The 9,488-nt window shown below is 37.6% G+C and overlaps 1 pseudogene; it reads left to right on the forward strand.

The window, feature by feature from the left end:
* LOC110288874 overlaps positions 1 to 8,499 on the forward strand; it is a 17,319-nt pseudogene extending 8,820 nt beyond the window's left edge.
* Positions 8,500 to 9,488: the final 989 nt, after the last annotated feature.

Consider the following 9,488-nt stretch of genomic DNA (forward strand, 5'->3'; position numbering starts at 1 on the left):
TGTTCTCCTGTATTTCTTTAAGTGAGTTATTAATTCCCTTCTTTAAATCTTCTACCACCATCATGAGATATGATTTTAAATCCACGTCTTGCTTTTTGGTTGTGCTGAGGTATCCAGGACTCATTGTGGTGGGTGTACTGGGTTCTGATGATGCCCAATGTTCTTGGTTTCTGTTAGTAAGATTCTTACGTTTGCCTTTCACCATCTGGAAATCTCTGGTGTTAATGTTCAAGCTGTTTCTGGTTGGGCAGGTATCCAGCAGTCTGGAGCTCTGATCCACCTCCTGAGTTCTGAGGTCAGAACCCTCCCTGTAGGCCAACTCTCCTCTGGCAAGGAATGTGCCCTGGGGTCTGAGTCTAAGCTCTGCCTCCTGGCTGAGGATGAAGACCTGAGGGGACCTGGACCAAGTAGCTCTGTTGTTTCTATCACCCACATGCTCTCAGGTAATCAGGAAGTCCTGGGTGTGCTAGGGGTCCTGCAGTGTGGAGAGTCCTCTGGTGCCCTAGACGCCCTTGGCTGGGTTCACGCAGAAGATGGCGGGGCTGGCCCCAACCTGAATGGATCCCAACCTCTGGTCGGGCGGGGTTCCTTTGTCCCTGTTTCTGCTGGCACAAGACCCTCCGTGATTCTTGAAGCTGATGCTGTGTTATACTCACCCGTAATCCCGAGGTGATCCCGAGGTTCTGAGGTGTGGAGCACACTCTGGAGCCCTTAGCTGCCTCCGCTGGGCTCAGAAGGAAGATGGCCGGAACGGATGATTTTCTATGTTTTGAAACTATTTGGTGCTCAACATTAGATATGGGATCCTCAGGTTTGAATATTATTAGATATGCATTGATGGTATTTTAGGGTATGAAAGGATATGAAAATAAAAGTTAACAAAAATTTTTATGCATTATTTGATTCTCAAAATATTCATTATTATTATGGTGTGTGATATGTAATGTAGCCTTCCAGCAGGTTAAGTTCAAGCAGGGCTAACCTGGAGGGAGACCTGGAAATGAAAAGTGGGAACTAGAGAAACATAGATCAGTATTCTGATTAAAGCTTAAAGTTTATTTCTGCACCTCCAGCTTATAAGCACTTCAGCACACAGCACTCTTCTTGAGAAAGTTCCTCTACAGATTAACATAGATAAGAGTTCCTCTTGGTTGCACACACTACTCTCTGACCTTGGCTACACAGACTGCTCTCATGGCCTTGGCTATACACACTGTTCTCATGGAAGCACTCTGACTCTCCACAGTGTAAAATGCATTTAAATAGTAAAAAATTTTAAGGAGAATGTGTTATATATTTAATATGTGGTTTAAGTCATGGTTTTATTATGTATGTGTGGAATTACAGCTTTAAGATCATTTTATACTAGTCTCCTTCAATAGACTGTAATCTAGTTCAAGGTTAGCATTCTAAGATAAAACAATCTTCATTTTCACAAATACCAAACTTATATCATAGTGTCCTATGTCTATGAATTCTTAAATTGTATTTAATTCTAAAGATCTCTAATTTATGAGGTTTATTTCAAGACATTTAGAAAGAAATTTAGTATCTCATACTACAAACTTTACAGCAATTGAATTTTTATATTTCAAACATATCCCTTAATCATAATTATGCCTTGTTTTAGAATGCCAGCAAGAAGATATGAGTTTTTCCTAGTACTGTTTTTTGCTACTGATGAAATCAACAAGAATCCTTATCTTTTACCCAACATGTCTTTGATATACTCCATTACTTCTGGTCAGTGTGAAAAAACATTGGGAGATCTGGATAAAATATATTCAGAAAAGAACTTTACAGTGGAATTTACTGATAATATCTGTGTATTTTATGGAACATGTTACATAAGCTTTATAGGACCATCATGGAAAACATCTGTAAAACTGTCGATTCATACTGGGACACCAAGGGTAAGAATATGTGACACTGGATGAGTTAACAACTTGTTGTGTTTAAAGATTCATTTATTTAATGTAGGTGAGTACATTGTCACTGCCTTTGGACAGACCAGAAGAGGGCATCAGATCCCCTTACAGGTGGTGATGAGTCACCACGTGGTTACTGGGAATTGAACTCAGGACCTCTGGAGGAGCAGTCAGTGCTCTTAAACACTGAGCCATCTCTCTAGCTCAAGTTAAGAACTTTCAAATCCAATTTACATGTTCCTATAAGAAACTTGGACAGTATGCACTTATGAGTCCACTGCTACACACACACACACACACACACACACACACACACACACACACACACANACACACACACACACACACACACACACACACACACACACACACACACATACACATGAAAAGAATTACATAATAGGATCATAGATATACTGAGCAAACAGGCAAAACTGTTTTCTAGGACATTTAGACTTGTCAGGAATACTCTAGAATCTAATAGGAATAATGCATGATATTTATGTAATAATCTTAATATGTTTAATATGAGTTCTGGAAGGTGAATAACATTACCTGTGTATAAGTTCAAATATTCTAACAATCTTATTCCTTATGTAGATGTTTCATTCTCTCTTCTACATCCTTTAGGTTTTCTTTGGACCATTTAATCCTAAACTGAGTGACCATGACAAGTTTCCCTATGTCCATCAGGTAGCCACCAGGGACACACGTTTGTCCCATGCCATGGTCTCTTTGATGCTTCATTTTAGATGGACTTGGATAGTACTGGTCATCTCAGATGATGACCAGAGTGTTCAGTTTCTATCAGACATGAGAGAAGAAATGCAAAGACATGGAATCTGTTTAGCTTTTGTTAATATGATCCCAGAAGACATGCAGTTATATATGACAAGGGCTACGATATATGACATACAAATTATGGAATCAACAGCAAAGNTTGTTATCATTTATGGTGAAATGAACTCTACCCTAGAAGTCAGCTTTAGAAGGTNGGAAGATTTAGGTGTAAGGAGAACCTGGATCACAACCTCTCAATGGGATGTCATCACAAATAAAAAAGATTTCAGCTTTGATTTCTTTCATGGGACTATTACCTTTGCACACCACTTAGGTGAAATTGTTAAATTTAGGAATTTCTTGCAAACAATGAATAGTGAGAAATACCCAGTAAACATTTCTGAGACTAGACTGAGATGGAATTATTTTAATTGTTCAATCTCTAAGAACAGCAATAAAAGTGATCATCTTACATTCAACAACGCATTGCATTGGACAACACTGCACAAATATGACATGGTCCTGAGTGAGGAAAGTTACAATCTGTATAATGCTGTGTATGCTGTGGCCCATACCTACCATGAACTCATTCTTCAACAAGTAGAATCTCAGCAAATGGCAGTACTCAAAGGAATATTCACTGATTGTCAGCAGGCAAAGTTTCTTACATTTCCTTATTATCTTGTAATCATTTTTTTCTAGCGAATTTCACATGGGACATTAATATGAAGTATATTAATTTTTAATCATCCATGAAGCATATTGTATTTGCTACAAGGAATTACTTTAATACAGCTGTCTTTTCTGAAATTCATTAAGAAATTATAGGAAATTCTCAATTTAGCATTCCCTTTATTGATATGCATGTGTAAACATCTAATGATGCATCTTAATTAGGTGTCTTCCATGCTGAAATCCAGGATATTTACTAACCCTGTTGGAGAACTGGTGAACATGAAGCATAGGGAAAATCAGTGTGCAGATTATGACATTTTTATCATTTGGAATTTTCCACAAGGCCTTGGATTAAAAGTGAAAATAGGAAGCTATTTGCCTTGTTTCCCACAGAGCCAACAACTTCATATATCTGAATATTTGGAGTGGGTCACAGGAGGACCATCAGTGGGTATACCACAATTTTAATTTTTTTCAAGATATGTAAATTTAAAATATGAGGCACTGAAATAATAGCTCTGTGGTTAAGACCAATTGCTACTCTTGCAAAAGACCATCCTCAGTTACAAATACCAAAATTTGATAACTCTCAACTTCATGTAAATCTGGTTAAGGGATCAAAGACCTCTAGATTTCAAGTTCAATAGTGCCCACATGCCTATTCACCAACAATACAGGAATATATTTATTAAATATATATATATAAATAAGGTGGAATTTTCTGATTCCTTGTGAACATATTTACAGTCTAATTAACTATAGCATATATACATTAACAGAAATCTTTCTCCAGAAACATGTGGGTTTTTTTTTTCATTTTATATATTTCTATGGGCTATTTTAGTTATTTACATTCCAAATGCTATCCCCCTTCCTGGTTTACCCTCCTCTGTGGAGGGTTGCCCTATCTGGCATCAGTGGGAGGGAAGGCCCATGGTCTTGTGGGGAATTGATGCCCCAGCATGGAGGTGTGCTAGGGTGCTGAAGTGGGAGTGTGTGGGTGGTTGTGGTAGCTCCCTTATAAAAGCAGGAGGATATGGGGATGGGATACAGGTTCGAGGTTTAATTTTAAACTTAGAAAATTTTATTGATTTCATGAGATCTTCTATAACTTATTTTGTTCATATTCATTAAACAACTCTTTCTTGATATACCCTACCTTTTCTCTCCATGCAACTCAGTGTTCTTATTTTGTTCTTTTTACTTTGTCCAGATATTTTGATTAGATATTTTCATTATTTACATTTCAAACGTTAGCTCCTTTCCTAGTTTACCCTTCTTATCCCCTCCTGCCTCCCCTTACTCCCCAACACACCCACTCCCATTTGTGTTCCTGGCTTTCCCCTATATGGGGCATAGAGCCTTCGCAGGACTAAGGGCCTCTCCTCCCATCCTGACTAGGCCATCCTCTGCTACATCTATAGCTAGAGCCACAAGTTCCACCATGTGTTTTCTTTGGTTGGTGGCGTAATTCCAAGAAGCTCTGGGGGTACTGGTTAGTTCATATTGATGTTCCTTCTATGGGGCTTCAGTCCCATTCAGCTCCCTGGGTATTTCTCTGGCTCCTTCATTGGGGACCTTGTACTCAGTCCAATGAATGACTGTGAGCATCCGCTTCTGTATTTGCCAGGCACTGGCAGAGCCTTCCAGGAGACAGCAATATCAGGCTCCTGTCAGGAGGTTCTTGTTGACATCTGCATAGCGTCTAGGTTTGGTAGTTGCTTCTGAGGTGGATCCCCAAGTGGGGCAGTGTCTGGATTGTCCTTCCTTCAGGCTCTGATACAAACTTTGTCTCTGTAACTCCTTCCCTGGGTATTTTGTTCCCCATTCTAAGGAGGAACAAAGTATCCAAACTTTGGTCTTTCTTCTTCTTGAGCTTCATGTGTTTTGCAAATTGTATCTTGGGTATTCTAAGTTTCTGGGATAATATCCACTTATCAGTGAGTGCATATGAAGTGAGATCTTTTGTGATTGGGTTACCTCATTCAGGATGATATCCTCCAGATCCATCCATTTACTAAGAATTTCACAAATTCATTGTTTTTAATAACTGAGTAGTACTCCATTGTGTAATTGTACCACATTTTCTGTATCCATTTTTCTGTTGAGGGACATCTGGGTTCATTCCAGCTTCTGGCTATTATAAATAAGGCTGCTATGAACATAGTGGAGCATGTGCCCTTATTCCAAGTTGGCACATCATCTGGGTATATGTGCAGGAGAGGTATTGCTGAATCTTCTAGTAGTACTATGTACAGTTTTATGAGAAACCACCAAACTGATTTCTAGAGTGTTTGTTCCAGCTTGCAATCCCACCAGCAATTGAGGAGTTTTTCTCTTTCTTCACATCCTCACCAGCATCTTCTGTCACCTGAATTTTTTATCTTAGCCATTCTTACTGGTGTGAGATGGAATCTCAGGGTTGTTTTGATTTGCATTTCCCTGATGATTAATGATGTTGAATATTTTTCAGGTGCTTCTCAGCCATTCGGTATTCTTCCGTTGAGAATTCTTTGTTTAGCTCTGTACCCCATTTTTAATAGGTTTATTTGATTTTCTGGAGTCCAGATTCTTGAGTTCTTTGTATATATTGGATATTAGTCCTGTGTATATACATATATATACATATATCTCATGGGAGAGAACTTTATGCCACATAAATATTACTTTTGGATTAATAAGCTTAGGAATAAAAAATTTCAAATTGCTACAACCTCAATGTTGCATATAAAATATTACATGATATAGTAAATGTTGTATGACATTCAGTGCATTGCAGGGTAACACAAAATGATAATGTTCCTGAAATTGTTAAATAATGCTTGTTATCAGAGGAATATTTGTAACTATATCTGTTAATGCCCTACATATCAATCTACAAGTCATTATACATATGATATATACATAAACACAAATATTGTATAATATTTATGTATTGCCCCAGGTTATCTCCTCCCTTTGTAGTGTGACACGTACTGCTGGATTCAGGAAAATTCATCAGAAACAAACAGCAGACTGCTGCTTTCCCTGTGTTCATTTCCCATAAAATGAGGTTTCCAATGAAACAGGTACATGCTTGCATGCAGAAGCAAAATTGATGAATTTGAATGCCTTCTCTTTCCAAACTAGAAATATGATATGGCCTAGATGGAAACTGAAGACTGAAAATTTCCATGTTTCAGAACTTGATGAGTAATGTCTACTTCTTTTCAACCCAGCAAATAACTTGCAACATTTTCTACTAAAAATGCATTTCATTTACAATATGAAGGCTACTAATTTTATTAAATGGAACATATTTAGGGGAACATGCCTGTGTAACTATTTTTAAACAAATATTTAGGCATAATCTATGTATATATTTATTCTTCTTTGATTCTTTGTACAAGAAACTTGATTACGTGACCAATCCACAATCTTTTCCTCCATCACCCAGCTTAGGCCCTGTCAAAGACCAGATGCTCAGTCTCACAGTTGTTGTTTAATGAAATATATTTTAAGAGCTTAGATAACTTAAAGAATTAATGATTCCCTGTCAAAGAATTAGAACAAGGGTGAAGACTTCAAGAATGCAACAAGAGATGTGAGAGTGCTTATTATCAATCAAAGCCTACCTAAGGAAAGATGGATGAATGTGAATATCCATAACCTTCATAGCAAACATTTTAGAATATGTAGTTGGGAAGAAAGAGATCTTACCACAATGAGAGGGACATGTATAGGCCTATGAGGCATACAGCTTCAAAAAAGAAAATATTCCTTTGTGTAAATATTTGCATGAGGAATTGTATGTTCTGGTGCCTATGTGTAGATACAGACAAGGACACAACTCTCAAAGTAAACAAAGTACATAATGTATTTTATAAACTAGCATCAGTAACTATGTCTGCACACTATGCTTGTATGTGAGGAGTGAATTTATGGTTTGAGGAATTAAATAATCTGAGATTATACATATTAACATTCATCACATTTTCATTATTTTTGTTTAATAAATAATTTTTGCTGTTCAATTCTGGATGTTGGTATTTTGTCCCATCACAAAGCATAGGTTAATAGAGACAATTCTTGAGTTAGTGGTCCCTTCAATAGTAAGTAATGGAATGGATTCTCAACACCAAATTATTTATTGATATATGATCTGAATAATACAAATGTACAATTATTAACTACATTTTTATGGTATCTTATAAGGGTCTATTGTTGTTTGCCAGCAGATATAGAACAGTGTGTGAGGTGTCCAGATGATAAGTATGCCAACTTAGAAAAAAACCCACTACCTCCAAAGAGTTGTGTCATTCCTGACTTATGAAGATCCATTGGGGATGGCTCTAGGTTGCATGGCCCTGTCCTCCTCTGCCCTCACTGTTCTAATACTAGTCACTTTTGTGAAGAACAAGGATAAACCTATTGTGAAGACGAATAACTGCATTCTCAGCTACATCCTGCTCATCTCTCTAGTCTTCTGTTTTCTCTGCTCATTTCTCTTTTGGACATCCCAACCAGGCCACCTGCATCCTGCAGCAGACCATATTTGGAGTATTTTTCACAGTGGCTATTTCTACAGTTTTGGCTAAAACAATAACTATGCTCATCGCTTTCAAGCTCACTACTCCAGGGAGAAGGATGAGAGGGATGCTGGCATCAGGGGCACCTAACTTGGCCATTACCATTTGTACCTTAATTCAACTTGTTCTCTGTGGAATCTGGTTGGTAACATCTCCTCCCTTTATTGACAGAAATACACAATCTGAACATGGAAAGACCATCATTATTTGCAACAAAGGCTCAGTCATTGCCTTCCACTTTGTTCTGGGATACTTGGGTGCCTTGGCTCTGGGAAGCTTCACTGTGGCTTTCTTGGCTAGGAACCATCCTGACAGATTCAATGAAGCCAAATTCCTAATGTTCAGCATGCTGGTGTTCTGCAGTGTCTGGATCACCCTCTTCTCTGTCTACCACAGCATCAGGGGAACAGTCATGGTTGTTGTGGATGTTTTCTCCATCTTGGCTTCTAGTGCAGGCTTGCTAGGATGAATCTTTTCCCAAAATGTTGTGTTATCTTAGACTAGATTCAAATTTTCCACAGAAGTACAAAAATGAAATGCTTTCTTGAATCTTTAGTAATTTTAAAATATTAGATTGTACTCATCATATGTTTTTGCTTTGTCTTAACAAAAGTACCACTAAATTATTCAAAAATTTTAAGTAACATACAAAGTTAGAACATACAATGTAGGGTAGCAAACCAATGCCTAATGTAATGCCAATCACTAAGTTTTAGTCGAAAGTGGTCTCATTCATATGTACATAAACTTAAACATGGAGAATAATGAATCTTAGTTAATGAATGGCTACCATCGCTTTGACCTGTAGGTATGTGTGTAAGCCATGATGCTAATTAATGTTTAATATAAGGTGACCCTACTGCTGTGACAGTGTCACCTCTGGGAAAATTGTTCTGGGAGTTATAAGAAAGAGGACTGTAGAGAGCATGGACATGCAGCCAGTAATCAGCATTATTACACGTGCTCTCATTGAGTGTCTGGATCCAAGTTCTTGTCTTGACTTCATTCTATTAACTGTGACCAAGTTACATAGGGAAATAAGACTTTTCTCACATGGTTCTTTTGACCATGGTGTTTTGATACAGCTACAGAATCTAAGACATCAGCAAAATGTTAAACTGCTTGGTTGGTATTTGGAATATCACAGATTACTGATGCAATAGAAGGCACTGATTTGAAAGAGGAACAAGATTGAATATTAGGAGAGTGTTGAGCATAGTTACAGTGTTGCATATTGTTGGTGGCCCTCTCAGAGGCCTGACATTTTGTAATAGCTTTCTAATGTACTATAAAAATACTCAGAATATCAGGTAACATACTAAGAAGAGTACAATCTGTGGGTTCAGATTGTACCTCCTATATAATGCTCATGAACTTTATGTGAAAACACACCATTTCATTAAAAAATTAATATGTTTCATTCATGGGAGGGGGTAATAGTAGTGGAAAAATTCACACACAAGACCTATATCACAATAGGTTCAGTGAAGTCTGTGAATATATAAATGACTCTAGATGAATGACTTCATAAATATTA

The sequence above is a fragment of the Mus caroli genome, unplaced genomic scaffold, assembly GCF_900094665.2.
Source record: "Mus caroli unplaced genomic scaffold, CAROLI_EIJ_v1.1 scaffold_11791_1, whole genome shotgun sequence".
Lineage (NCBI taxonomy): Eukaryota > Metazoa > Chordata > Mammalia > Rodentia > Muridae > Mus > Mus caroli.